Below are 14,208 nucleotides of genomic sequence, written 5' to 3'. Positions count from 1 at the left end.
TTCTCTAATGAAGCCTTCTGCATGTGTCTGAAGATTCTGTTGTAGGCCCTTAGCACACAGACTTCCTGCAGTTTTACTGGGAAACAGTGCAGAGTCAGTTTCACAAATGACCAATCTGCTGACAACCATTTGGCAGGATTAGTTCACCATCCTGATCCAGGATGGCTGCTGCAGCTGCCTTTCTGGCGGTGTCAGAGGAGGCAGTGAGCTGCACTGGAGGGATGCTTACGTTGGAATGCAATCTCATTGGGCAGTAGTGGCTTTGAAACTCACATTCATTCCAGATACACAGTCAAATTCAGGATTAAAGAGCTGTCATGAATGTGTCAAGACTATGAAATGAAGACTTCAAAAGTTATAAGCAATTCAGTAAACTGATCATCTGGTGAAACTACGATCTGGCAGACTACTCATCAAATTGATTTTCTAGGAGCTGGCTTTTTGGCAAACTGAGAGTTGTCTGTTAGGAAATTCAGTGAATCAGTGATTTGGAAAATTGACTTTTGGCAAATTGGCTTTCTGCAAATTGAATTTTTGGTAAATTGGCCCTCTTACAGCATCATGTACCTCACCTTGTAGCTTTTTGCACTTAATGTTTTCCATTTGTTTTATGATTATTAGATTTGTGGTGCTTTGGCCCATTCTATGGGAGCACCAAAGGGGAAGGGTAATATTTGTTTGTATTCTGAGCTCCAAGCATAGCATCTGGCATTCAGTAAATACTTGATAAATGTTTGTAGAGTAGAAGAAAAAAATAACATGTTGTTGCAGAACAAAATTGAATGAAAATGGATTTGGGGAACCACTAACTGGGTTTTCATTACCAGAAATCTACAGGAGTTAATTTTACTTACAGCTAAAGAGACTATGAATGCTTTGCATATGTATACACATGCACGCCCATCCCTAAGCAACTGAACCCTTTAACCTTAGTGATGATCACAATAGCTAGTGCTAATATGTGCGTAAACATTTGTGTATCATATTTTGTGCCAGTTGTTAACTCATTTAATCCTTGCAGCAACACTATGGTTTAGGCTATGTCTGTAAGCTCCATAGATGAAGAGCAGAAGTGTAACACCATGGTTTAGGCTATGTCTGAAGCTCCATAGATGAAGAGCAGAAGTGTAACACTATGGTTTAGGCTATGTCTGTTAGCTCCATAGGTGAAGAGCGGAAATGTGAGAGCCACACATCAGCCCACACATAGGCAGTCTGGCTCCAGTGTTAATCACTATATGGTAGCTTTCTTGTTTAAGGAAACGGAAATTTATCTGGGTGGTGGTGGCACACACCTTTAATCCCAGTACTTGGAAGTCAGAGACAGGCAGATCTCTGTGAGTTCTAGGTCAGACAGAGCCAGGATAGGCTCCAAAGCTACATAGAGAAAGTATGTTTCAAAAAACTAAAAAAAAAAGGAAAAAAAAAAAAAAAGAAAACTGAAATTGTATTTAAAATGCAGCAGTTTGACATGAGTTATTTATATAATTTTTCTTAGGTTGAACATCATAGAAGGATACATAAGATGTGAGAAGGGAATACAAGGGCACGTGTAATTATTTGAAAATGGTAATTTTGAAAAGTTTGTTGAGAAAAATGGTCAATGATGGTTTAAAGAATAGCAGGTGTTGGTGGAAACTTTTTATGGCCCATTAGCCATCAGAAAAGACACCTTCAAAATGTTCCATTTGTGTGTATGTACATGCATATGCGTATAAGCAGGGTTCTTGCTTTGTAAGCACAGCATCAGCACAGAATTCTCTTTTTATCAGTGTAATTGCTCAGAATTAAGCTTTAAGAAAATTCCTTGGCATCTTCTTAATAATACTTAAGATGGTCCCTCTCCCTCCCTTCCTTTCTCCTTTCCTTCTTTTCTTCTCCCTTCCTTCCTTCCTTTACTCCTTCCTTCCTTCCTTCCTTCCTTCCTTCCTTCCTTCCTTCCTTCCTTCCTTTTCTTTCTTTATAGACAAGGCTATGACCCAGAACTCACTGGTTGGCTTCAAACTCACAGAGATCCACCTGCGTCTGCCTCCTAAGTGCTGGGTTCAAAGATGTGCACCACTATACTCAGCTTTAAAATTTTGTTTGTGTATTAGGCACAGTAAGAATGTAACAACAAGTACTGGTTGTAAACAGAACAAGTCAGGCATGGTGACATAATCTCAGCTGTCAAGAGGCTGAGGCAGGAGGCTATGACCCAGAACTCACTGGTTGGCTTCAAACTCACAGAGATCCACCTGCGTCTGCCTCCTAAGTGCTGGGTTCAAAGATGTGCACCACTATACTCAGCTTTAAAATTTTGTTTGTGTATTAGGCACAGTAAGAATGTAACAACAAGTACTGGTTGTAAACAGAACAAGTCAGGCATGGTGACATAATCTCAGCTGTCAAGAGGCTGAGGCAGGAGGATGATGATGTAGAGGCCAGCCTGGATTACACAGTGGATTTGAGGGCACTCTGAGCTATACAATGAGCCTTCCTCTCTGTCTAAAAGTAAAATATATATGTCAACATACATAATTAAAGCCATGTAATTATGCTTGCCTCATCTAATTTTAGTATACACACTCTTCCATTAGGATGTGAGATGGTACTTACAGGAAGCCTTTTAAGGATTCTCTTGACATAGCAAAGTTGCCAGTATTACTACTTTTTCTCCTTGGGTTCATGTTAAGTAAAGTACAGAATATTTAAACACAAGAACTCCAATATTATGGCAGTTGATGTGGCAGTTGAGAAAGCTACTGTTGGGTAGGTAATGTACATAGCATGAATACACAAGACAAAGGTGAAATTCACATTCTAGATTCAGAAGGATAGCACAGGATGGTGTAAGATTTCATCACACTCCTAAAAAAAGTACACAAATATAAAACTTTTTGGAATTGTCCACTTAATATTTTTAAGGTCGTGATTGGTGATGGGAAATCAAGACCAAAAACAAAAAAGAAAGTAAAGCCTTGGATAAAAGGGAGAGCATTAAAAGAACTGCATACATAGTCAATACTGCTTTTGGTAGATGATTTTGCCCAAAAGTAGGGTAATAAAAGGATTCTGCAGTAAGTTAGACTAAGCTATGACATTTTTGACTTAACATTTTCAACATAACATGGGTGTCCTGGCTAGTTTTATGTCAGCTTGATACAAGCTAAAGTTATCTGAAAGAGGTAATACCAATTGAGAAAATGCTCCCTTAAAATTTGGCTGTAGGACATTTTCTTAATTAATGATAGATGGAGTGGGGCCAAGCCCATTGCAGGTGATGCCATCCCTGGGATGATGGTTCTGGGTTCTATGAGAAAGCAGCCTAAGCAAGCCATGGGGAGCAAGTAGGTAAGCAGCTCCTCTTCATGACTCTGCGTCAGCTCCTGCCTTCAGGTTTCAGCCCTATTTGAGTTCCTGTTCTGGCTTCCTTCAGTGATGAACAGTGATATGGGAAGTGGTAAGCCAAATGAACCCTTTCCTCCCCAACTTGCCTTTTGGTCATGGTATTTCATCGCAGCAATAGAAACCCTAACTAAGCCAACAGGTTTACCAAGCAACCTCATCATAAATCAGAGCATCTGTGTAGAAATCCTGGTTCTCATATGGCCATATGGGTGGGAATGAAGGGGGATGGACAGCCTTCCAGTTATAGCTAAGGAGAATGGATAGTGGTGTGGTGTCATACAGAGACTTTGCTGTATTATTAAATCAGAAGGAGATTAGAAAGAAAATAGGAACTTGTAGCTTTGTATTTATCATTTTGTATAGAAAGGTACTTTTTATAGGCACTCCATTTAATTTTATAACTTTCATGTTATGTATTATTACTTTCGCTTTTCTGAAAATTGTTTAAATTTGTTTTGAGGCTGGTAGGTTCTGCATATAATCCGGACTCCTAGGCAGGCTAAGGCAAGAGGATACCTTTAGCCTATTAGATTAAGACCATCTAGAACAACATAAGAAGACCCCCATCATAAAAAGCCAACCCTCCAAGACCCTCTAACAAACAAAATTTATGTTTATTTAAATACTAAGGAATTTTTTCATATTTTTGAAGTTAGAACTAAAGGAAGGATAGACAGGGGATCAAAATGTTTTTGGAAGACTCTAATTCATCATTTACTAATAATCTTTCATAATAAGATTCTTATTTATGAACAAAAATAATTTTGAAATTTACCTTTCTTTTAGACTCACTTCCCATCTTCAGCCATAATAGGTTGATGACTTGAGTTTGTGCTGTGACAAATTGGATCTTCTTTTGACTTTTTTGTGTGATAGCAGTTAAAGCTATCCATTTCCTTCTGTTTTTATGTGGATGATGTGTTTCACTAATGTTTTGGTTTCATTTGTGAAGAAACCAATCTTGATCTCCCAATGTAGTTCATAACTTTTTAATAATAAGTCTACCATAAGGGTCATATGACAGATGAATTTACTTTCTAAAAACACAACACTGAAGACATTCACTGTCCATCTGATGTCTATTGCAGGATCCTAGCAGTACCAGGATTATTTGGCTTTAGTGTATAAGGTATTCTGAATATTTTGATTTTTTTTCAGTTGATAATAAGGTAGCATTGCCTTACTTGTTTTGTAGAAGGTGGGTAGCATCAATATTTGGTATGTTTGTCTGAAATGTGATTAAATACTCTAGAAAATGCTTCATGATACAAGTTTAATCAGCTTAAATTCTGATTAAAATTTTCCTAATTATTCAACATCCTTAGTCATAAGGTAAATACAAATCAAAACTACAATAAAATAAGTGACAGCTCATGCTGGAAAGCACTCCCATTGCTGATGGGAGTGCAAACTTGTACAGTCACTATGGAAATCAGTGTGCCAGTTCTCCAGGAATCTAGGAGCAGATCTTACCTCAAGATCTAGCTGTACCATTCTTGGACATATACCCAAAGTTCTTTACATGCCTCTACAGAGATACTTGGTCAACCATATTCATTATTGCACTATACATAATAGCTAGAAATTGGAAACAGACTAGATGTCTATCAATGGATGAGTGGATAAAGAACATGAGGTACAGCTGTTAAAAATGAAATAATGAAATTTGCAGGTAAATGAATAAAGCCACACACACACACACACACACACACACACACACACACACACACACACACATTACCACCACCTATTGAGGTAACTTTGATCCCAAAAGATACCCGTGGCATGAATTTACTTATACATGGATGTTAACTGTTAAATCTTTGATAATCAGGCTACAAATCCATATAACCACAGAGGTTAGGTGTAGAGTAAGGGATTGGGGAAGATAGGGTTGGATCTTCCTAGGAAGGAGGACTAGAATGGATAATTATGGATGGATGGAGGTTGGAGGGATTGGGGTTGGAGGATCCAATGGAGGAGGGGAGGGAGGGGGATATGAGGAAGGACAGCTTAAACTGAGGGCCATTAGGGAGGCCATATGGATACAAAACAGTAGAAGCTTCCTAAAATACTAAGGTTATTCAAATGGAATCACCACATAATAGGGGAGACTTAACACTAATTAGACATCTCTCAACATCAAATGAAGTCTCTAGTTCTGGAAATTGGTTACATATAATAGAGTTGTTGGCCAAAGGGGCCCCCATGGGAAGCCCCAAACAACCCAGGTCATTGCCAAGGCCATTGGTTGCTCTCCAGAAACTGATGTTAATGCCTTGTTGCTGAAGACAAGACCTGCATAACTCATTAAATAAGGAGAACTTGAGCCAGTGCTCACCTAGAACTTTCACCTCTACTGACAGGTGATGCAGACTGTGGAGGCCAGCTCCCAAATCTGCTGCAGGGTAGTCAAGAGAATACCTCAGAGTCATGAAGGCTTAGGAAAAAAATTCTTATCTGAGGGTTGCTAGACTTTTCTGAGGGGAAGCACACGTTTTCTGCTGGTAACCTAAGAAAAAAGGAACAAGAACACTGCTTTCCTAGTGGTAGTGTCATCTTACATGATCTCTCTTTCTTGACAGTCTCTGCACAGTTACAAGTTACATCTATATTCACACGGCTACACATCTTACCTTTACATACATTTCTCTTCTACATCTCTTTCTATATAGCTTCATCTATACAGTTACAAATCTCCACACAGCCACAGCTACATATCTCATGTACAGAGCTCTCACCACACAGCACTTTAGAGAGCTTCTAGCCACAGCCCTTCTGCATAGCAGCATCTCTCTCTCTCTCTCTCTCTCTCTCTCTCTCTCTCTCTCTCTCTCTCTCTCTCCCTCTCTCTCCTTCATACTCACATACTTCTGCATTATGTAACTGTGGCCTCTCATGTAGCTCTAAGTTAGTGAGGGTTCCCAGACAGTAAACCATTGGCTGAATCTTGAGGTTGGGGAGTATGTGCAGAAAGGTAAATTGCTGCAGGGAGTTGTATTTACAACAGTTGCTTCTATTCTGACCTTGAATCAGCAGAATAACACCTGGGAAAATAACCTCATGTATTTGTCTCTAGGAACAACCAGATATTTGTCTCACATTAGCTGTCTGTGTAAAAGGCTGTCTTTGTGACCAAGGTTCCTATGTTAGTCTGAGTAATGTAAAATACCCCTGTATTATTATTTCTATTTATCAGAAACCATCCTCCTGACTATCCACATAAGGATAAAACACAGCACTAAAGGGCTGTGGAAAGAACCCCAAAGCTGTTCTTATTAGTGAGGTATAGTAGTGGCACCAGAGAAAGTTATAGACAGAAAACAACCACTCATTTACAGTCAATAACCCTATGGTTATTCCCCAAGTGGGTCCACCTGTTAAACACTATTTGTCACTGCTGTACATTCCTGTAGCAGCACTCAGCAGACTAATGTTCATGGTACTAGAATGTGCTCTGCATGCTGCCAAATGAGAATGGTAAACACCAACCCAGCTATAAACCTTTGAATCTACAGTGGTGACCTGCCTGCAAGATATGCTAGTTAAATGCTGGCACAAAATTTGTAAGAGTAACCAATCAATATCTGGATTTAAGGCCCACTCTGTGAGGTGGAACCCATTGACACTGTGGCCAAAATCTGAGACTAGACAGGCCATGGATCTAGTGGTCCAAATACTACTGTCCTGCTAAAGGAACACAGCAATTAAATAACTCCTAAGGACATTCTTCTATACTCATATATCAGTGTCTTGTTCAGCCATCATCAGAGAAGCTTCCTCCTGCAGTAGATGGGAATTAATATAGAGACCCATAGTTAATGTGCAGAGTGTGAGAAACCTTGGGACATTCGGTGTGAGATGGGATGTCTCCATCAAATCTCTTCCCTTAGAGATCTTCAGGGAATCTTCAGAAGAAGATGTGGGGGGATTGTAAGAGCTGGAGGGGATAGAAGATACCATAGGAACAAGGCCTTCTGAACAATGCAGGGCAGATGCACATTTTAATTCAAAGACTGTGGCAGCATGCACAGGGCTGCACAGGTCTAAGCCAGATGGGGCCCCAGCATGGAGAGCAGAAATAGTGACAAGCTCCTATCTGTAACCCAGAGGCTGTCTCTAATTAATAACCCTTTGTAAATGAAAAATCAGTTTTCTCTAATTGAGTCTCACTGGGTATACCAACAACATTCAAGGGAAAGATCCATGCCCAGTAGTAGATGGCCAACACTAAACAAATCCAATGACATTTTTGGTGGTTCTTTCCTTTGTATATATTATGGTCTCTGGTTTTGTGGTTTTTATGTGTGTGTATGAAAGTGAGTGTCTCTTCATCTATATGTGTTTCTTGTGCTTTTTCTTTGTCTTTTTTGTTTGTTTTGTCCTACTTTGTTTTTATTTTATCATATTATTATTTCTTTAGATGCCTGTATTCTAATGAGAGCAAGAAAGAAAGGGTGTGAATTTAGGTAGGTGGTGGAGTTGGGGGGTTCTTGGAGGCATTGGGGAAAGGAAATTGTAATTAGAATATATTATATAAAAAGAATTTATTTCAGTAAAAAAAGAAAATGAAAAAAAAAAAAAAACCCTGATAGTTGATAATTTACTGGTTAGCTCCTTTGCTTTTGCAAATTATCACCATACCCTCTCTGGGAAGCATCTTTTCAGTCCAAGCAATGAAGATGGGGCAGGTTTTACTGGCAGGAAATGGTAAGCACCATGTAATAGGCCGACATTTATTCATACAAATGCAATTAAGTTATCATAACCTATTGGATCAAGAGGATTTTCTTTTAATTTTTGTTGCAAGGTTTTTCATAAATTAGAGTGGGAATGTGGGATACAGTGGGATAGTCTTTCTTTTCAGCCAATTTTCTATAATATGTGAAAGGGTAATTATCTTACTGGAATGACTTAACCTTACCAAAGTTTTTCTAATTGTATTCTTTTGTTAGAACAATACACTATTGTAGGTCTTTTCATGCTTATCTAACTCCAAAATTTTTCAGGTTTATTTATGAAGTGGAGTTTTAAATTTTTCTACTGAAAATTCAGTATTATTTACCATGGAAAGCAGTATGGAGCCTCTTTAAAAACTAAAGACAGAAAAAAAAAAAAAACAACTAAAGACAGATCTGCCAAATGGTCCATTCATATCATTCTTGGGTATATACTGGAAGGAAAATAAGTTGGTACACACAAGAGATACCTGTGTACCCATTTTATTGTAGCACTTTTAATAATAGTTAATGGATTTAGTCTAATGAATGAAAGGCATGTTTCATGTTTTCTATTCTATATGGAAACTGAAAAGGTCCTGAAAATAAAAGATGAACATTACTAGGAAAACTGAAGAAGGTCATGGGAATTGGAGGAAAAGGGGGATAAAAGTGGAGAACAAATGTGGTCAATACATGATATACACTTATATGGAAATTTTAATAAATTTAATAATTTATAATTAAATTAAAATTTTAATAAATTTAATAAAATCAGCACTACTCAGGTGTACTTAATGGATTTCCTTTGGTATAAAAAGTCAGCTAGAAACATCAATACCAAAAAAAATCAATACCATTTTATGGTTATCAATAGTCAGGAACCAAGAACTTATAATAAATAAGTAACCATATGTATAGGCCAACTTCAATACACACACACACACACGCACATGCACACACACACATTGTGATGAGAGTTTGTCAATATGTAAGAAATTTATTTGTGTTTAAAATTTGACTATAGTCTTTGCCTTTATTTTTGACCTGACACTAATTTTCCAGTAGATTCAAGCTTGGATAGATACTTCTTTGTGTGATTAAAAAAAATAAATACTCATAGCATATTCACTTCTTAGTTTTTGCATTTCTATTTCAAATCAATAAGTTTATCTGATTTGAGGGCAGTGGTATTGAGTGGGAGGATGAGGGACAGAACTGGACATAAGATCAGTTTGGTGCTCTTGTTGACAGGTTAGCATGGAATTCAAGAAACACAGAGCCCTTCACCACCAGTGAGGTTGTCTTGAAGTAACATTTTCACCCTGTATGTTTACTCTGAGATAGGGCCAAAGCTGTGCACCAAGTGTGGGTGGTTCATTTAATATGCTTTAGAGAAAGCAGCTTTCATCCTTGCTGTCTTATCTTGCTGCTGTGGAAGGAACCTAGGGCCATGTGTACGTGCAGCCCATGCTTGCACTGAGCTACTCTCCCAGTCCCTCACTCCTACTTAGCAGACATATCCAAGGTTTAGGAAGGTTGAATAATTTAACATTTAGTGTTACACAGTTAGTAGTGGTATGACTGAAATTAGAATGGAGTCTCCTCAACCACCACACAGAATAGACAACCCCACAAGTGTGAGTGAGAAGGTTCAAAGTCGATGGAGTTCAAGGTTATCTTTACCTATGTTGTGAGTTTAAGGGAAGCCTGGGCTATATGAGACTCTGGATCAAAACAAAAGAAACAAGCACAACCACACAGAAATCAGGCAGGATTTCACACTTGGTTCAGAGCAAGAGTTATGATTATCACTTAGGCATGACTTTGGCCTTCTGGATTTGACAAATTTTGGAGATGCCAAGTTTTGTATGGCTGGGGATACAAGATGAACATTTTGCAGGGTGTTGGAGTGTGGTAAGTTTAGTCCTGGGATCTTGAATCTGAGGTACCTTTACGTGAATAGAGAGGTTAAGCAAGTTTATGATGTGGAACTTTGGAGCCAAGTTATTGATTCAATTCCTGGTACAGACTAACCTGAATTGATATCATGGTAGAGAGAGGACAAGAAGGGACAAAAGGGGGGGGGGAATAGGGAATTAGTAACTGTAAGAATATAGTTGCTAATGAGAAGAACTATAAGAATAGATAAAACATTGTTACAAAAAAATAGAATCCAGAATAATTCTAAAGTTCACCAATATTTACTGGTACTTTTGAAGGGAGTCACAGAAGCCAAAAGACCTGTGGATTTGATTAAGAACATTACCAAGAAAAACATCATAAAATGTTCAATAAAGTAGTGATAATAAGTCTCTAAACCATGTCACTTACCATAAAGTCATTCATACTCATTGACTACTCAAGACCAACATGCAGTGTTGATATTTTTATTCTAAATGCTTAATGTATAAGAAAATACAGATGATAGTGTAGTTGGTATTTTCTTTGGGCCATCAACCAGCTCCCAAATAAAGGCACAGAGATTTTATTTATCAATTATAAATGCTCAGCCTTAGCTTAGGCTTGTCCCACTAGCTCTTTTAACTTAATTTAACCTGTTTCTATTCCTTTATGTTGTGCTTCATGGCTTTTTACCCTTTTCTCATTCTTTATGTCCTACTTTCCTGCTTTGTCTGTGTCTGTATAGCTGGCTCTGGTGTTGGTGTCTTCTTTCTTCCTCAAGCCTAAATTCCTCCTCCTCCTTACTCTGCCTGCCTAGAAGTTCTGCTTATACCTCTTTCCTTGCTATTGGCCATTCAGCTTTTTATTAGACCAATCAGATGCCTTAGGCAAGCAATACATCTTTGCATGAGTAAACACATATTCTACAACATGATGGGACTGGAGAGATACCTCAGTGGTTAAGAGCACTGGCTGCTCTTCCAGAGAACCTGCTTCAATTTCCAGAACCCATATGGCAACTCACACATATCTGTAACTCTAGTTCCAAGGGATCTGACACCCTCACATAGAAACACATGCAGGCAAACCACCAACAAACATAGAATTAAAAAAATACTTTAAAAAAGAAATAATCTGCCTGAAATAAGTGACAGGATGAGTGTGGTAGGGAATTTTTTAGATTGGTGAAAACCAAACCAACCCCCCCCAAAAAAATCACCTTTTAAACAAGTGGTTCTCAACCTTCCTAATGTTGTGGCCCATTAATACAGTTCCTCATGTTGTGGTGACTCCCAACCATAAAATTACTTTGTTGTTATTTTATAACTGTGATTTTGCTACTGTTGTGAATTGTAATGTAAGTATCTAATATGTGATGCCCAAAGGGGTCCCAACTCACAGGCTGAGAGCTGCTGGTTTAAACTATGGTAAAAAGAAATAAGTATATAGTATAAGAAATATCAGGCACGGCAATAATGGAAACACCTGTGTGTGGTGATAGGCTGCAGGGTTTTTCATTTTGGGTTTCTTATTTTTGTGATGATGACCCATTTGGTATGCCACGAAGTTCCTGCCTTGTAAATGAACCACTCTGTGGTATCAGGTAGCAGCTACTTTTGTCTGGTTGCTGTTGGGGCAGAGCTGAGCTGAGCTGAGATTTTTCTGGGAGGAAAAATCTGGGAAGCAAGCTGGGATCAGGCTTGTCTCCTACTCAGTAGCATCCTTCCCTTCAAAGCAGCCCAGAGTGTGAACTCAATGATGGCATGAGTCATGATCATTAAAAACTGTTTTTCAATTAATTCTTTGGGAATTTCATATAATATATTTAGATTTGGCTTCTTGATGAAATAACTTGAAATTGTAGTCATATTAAACTTAATTTTTTTCTTACAATTTTTTGAGTATGTGAGCATATGTGTGTGAGTATATGCGTGAGTATGTGTGTGTGTGAGAGTGTGTATGAGTTTGTGTGTGTGTGAGTGTATATGTGTGTGAATGTGTGTGTGAGTATGTATGAAGGTGTGTATGTGTGTGCTGTGTATGTGTGTGTGTGTGTGAGAGAGAGAGAGAGAGAGAGAGAGAGAGAGAGAGAGAGAGAGAGAGTTGAGCTCTGTCAGTCAGACTTGTTAGTAAGCTTTGGTACTCACTGAGCCATTTCACTAGCTTTCAAATGTAATCTTTTTAGCCAAAGTACTTTACACAAGTCAGCTTTGCATTAGCACAGTTTTGGTATCTTTCCTCTGAAATGGCTCTCATAATAATCCATTTCTCTATTCGATTTGTGTTTAACAAATAGTTGTGGGGAGTCTAAAATAAATGTACCAACCCTTGTGATGAGCACTGGAGACATAAAGATCTGTACTTTGGAAATCGATAACATTTAAAAGTTCTTTTAATATTGTAAAATTCTGAGTGCTCCATCCAGTTTTTGCTTCCTTGTATTTAAAAAGTTTTATCACTGTGAAAGGCTTATAACTTATGATTCAATCGAACTGCTCAACTGCAAACCAAAACCTATAAAAGCCAGATGAAATGTCAAGGTGAGCAACCTCTTCCTGTGAATAAATTTTTCTAACTCCATTTTCAGAATGGCTTGGTTTCAGAATTGTGTAAATTAGTAAAAATCAAACAGATTTGCTTTCCTTAAAAAGTTAATTTTTTTTTATTTTTCATTTATGCTAGAATCCAGCTCCAGCAGGGTTCTTGTGCCACAAGAAGGATGTGTGAAGTCAGGGAAAAATGATCACTGATTTTCAATCTGATGGCCCTGAGTAGCTCAGGCCATCTTTATTTATACAAGTTCTAATACATTTAAGCATGAGCACTTTCAAAGCATTTCTCTTTAATCGTTTTCCAAGAATCATTAACATTTTAGTTTCTTTTTTTCTTCTTTCCCACCCCCTGACATCATTGACCTTTATCCCATATCATATATAGCAAGCCAAATGTTTATATCTAGCTAGGTACATCTTATTCATACTGTGACTCTAGCCTGCAACAAATGTGGTTACAAAGTAAGAGATTTGAGCCCTGTGATTAATTCTTGACAATATGAGATCAGCTAAATATATTGTGATGCCTAGAGTATCATTTTCAGGTGTATACCAGTTTATGAGTAATCTGTATGTCACCTTTATTATCACTTTAATTATATGGATCGCAGTTACAATCTTATTCTTTATAAGTTCTCAAAATAATGATTAATTCCTAACTCTTTAACTATTAGGATTAAGTTTCTTTATTCTTCCTGGTGATATCTACATGTACCTTTCTTTAAGAGGAACTAGGAGTCTCAGATTTCTTTATTGATACTTGGATATTGGAAAAGTATCTGTGTGTTCATGTCCTTGTGCCAGAGAAATATCTGACCTTTCCTGTCCTGTCTCTTTTTCCTTCCGTGTTTCTATAAGGTTTTTAATGTCATTTTTAAGATGCCATTTTCTTGATTCTTAACTTTTTTGAAGTCTATCTCTCTCCTTTTGAAATAATCAATAATCATTAAGCTTTAGTGAGTTCCTCCTGTTTATTCAGGATGACTGCAGAGGCAGCCAGGGATGACTGGAGAAACTAGTTTCTGTAACAGATCAGAGAAATTTAGTTTTTGTGAGCAGTTATTAATTGGGGATAGCGCTGGCTTAGGGATGGGGCTTTGTGTCTTCTTTTGTCTGGGACTCCATCTGGCTTAAATCTGTGCAGGCCCTATACATAGTGAGTTCATATTGGCATCAGCTGTGTTGTACCTAAAGGGCCTTGCTTTCTTGTCCTCCATCCACACCGTCTCTTACACTGTTTTTGCTTTCTTTTCCACAGAGTTCTCTGTGCCCTGAGGGGAGGGCAGACACATATATACTTTTGTGTCTAATGTACTCGACAGTACTCATAGCACTTCTGACACCAAGTGGGTCTTTCACACATCACTATTTTCCAAGACTCTGTACATACCAACTGAGCATTTTATACTTTAACTCCCATCTAATAGTGTCTGTGGTAGCACAGACTACACAGGCGAGGCGCTCAGTCTCAGCTCCTGACTACATACCAACTGTTAGTAATAGGTATTCAGGTTAATCAAACTTTTGCCTTTACTTGACTATATAATCAAGGGTTTTCAAATCCCCTCATCTATTCAAAGCACAATTACCTGTTTCCACAAGGGTGTCTCCTGTAGTATTTCTAATTGATGTTCATTCTTGGA

Source organism: Phodopus roborovskii, unplaced genomic scaffold, assembly GCF_943737965.1.
Source record: "Phodopus roborovskii unplaced genomic scaffold, PHOROB, whole genome shotgun sequence".
NCBI lineage: Eukaryota > Metazoa > Chordata > Mammalia > Rodentia > Cricetidae > Phodopus > Phodopus roborovskii.
This window is presented reverse-complemented; position numbering follows the sequence as displayed.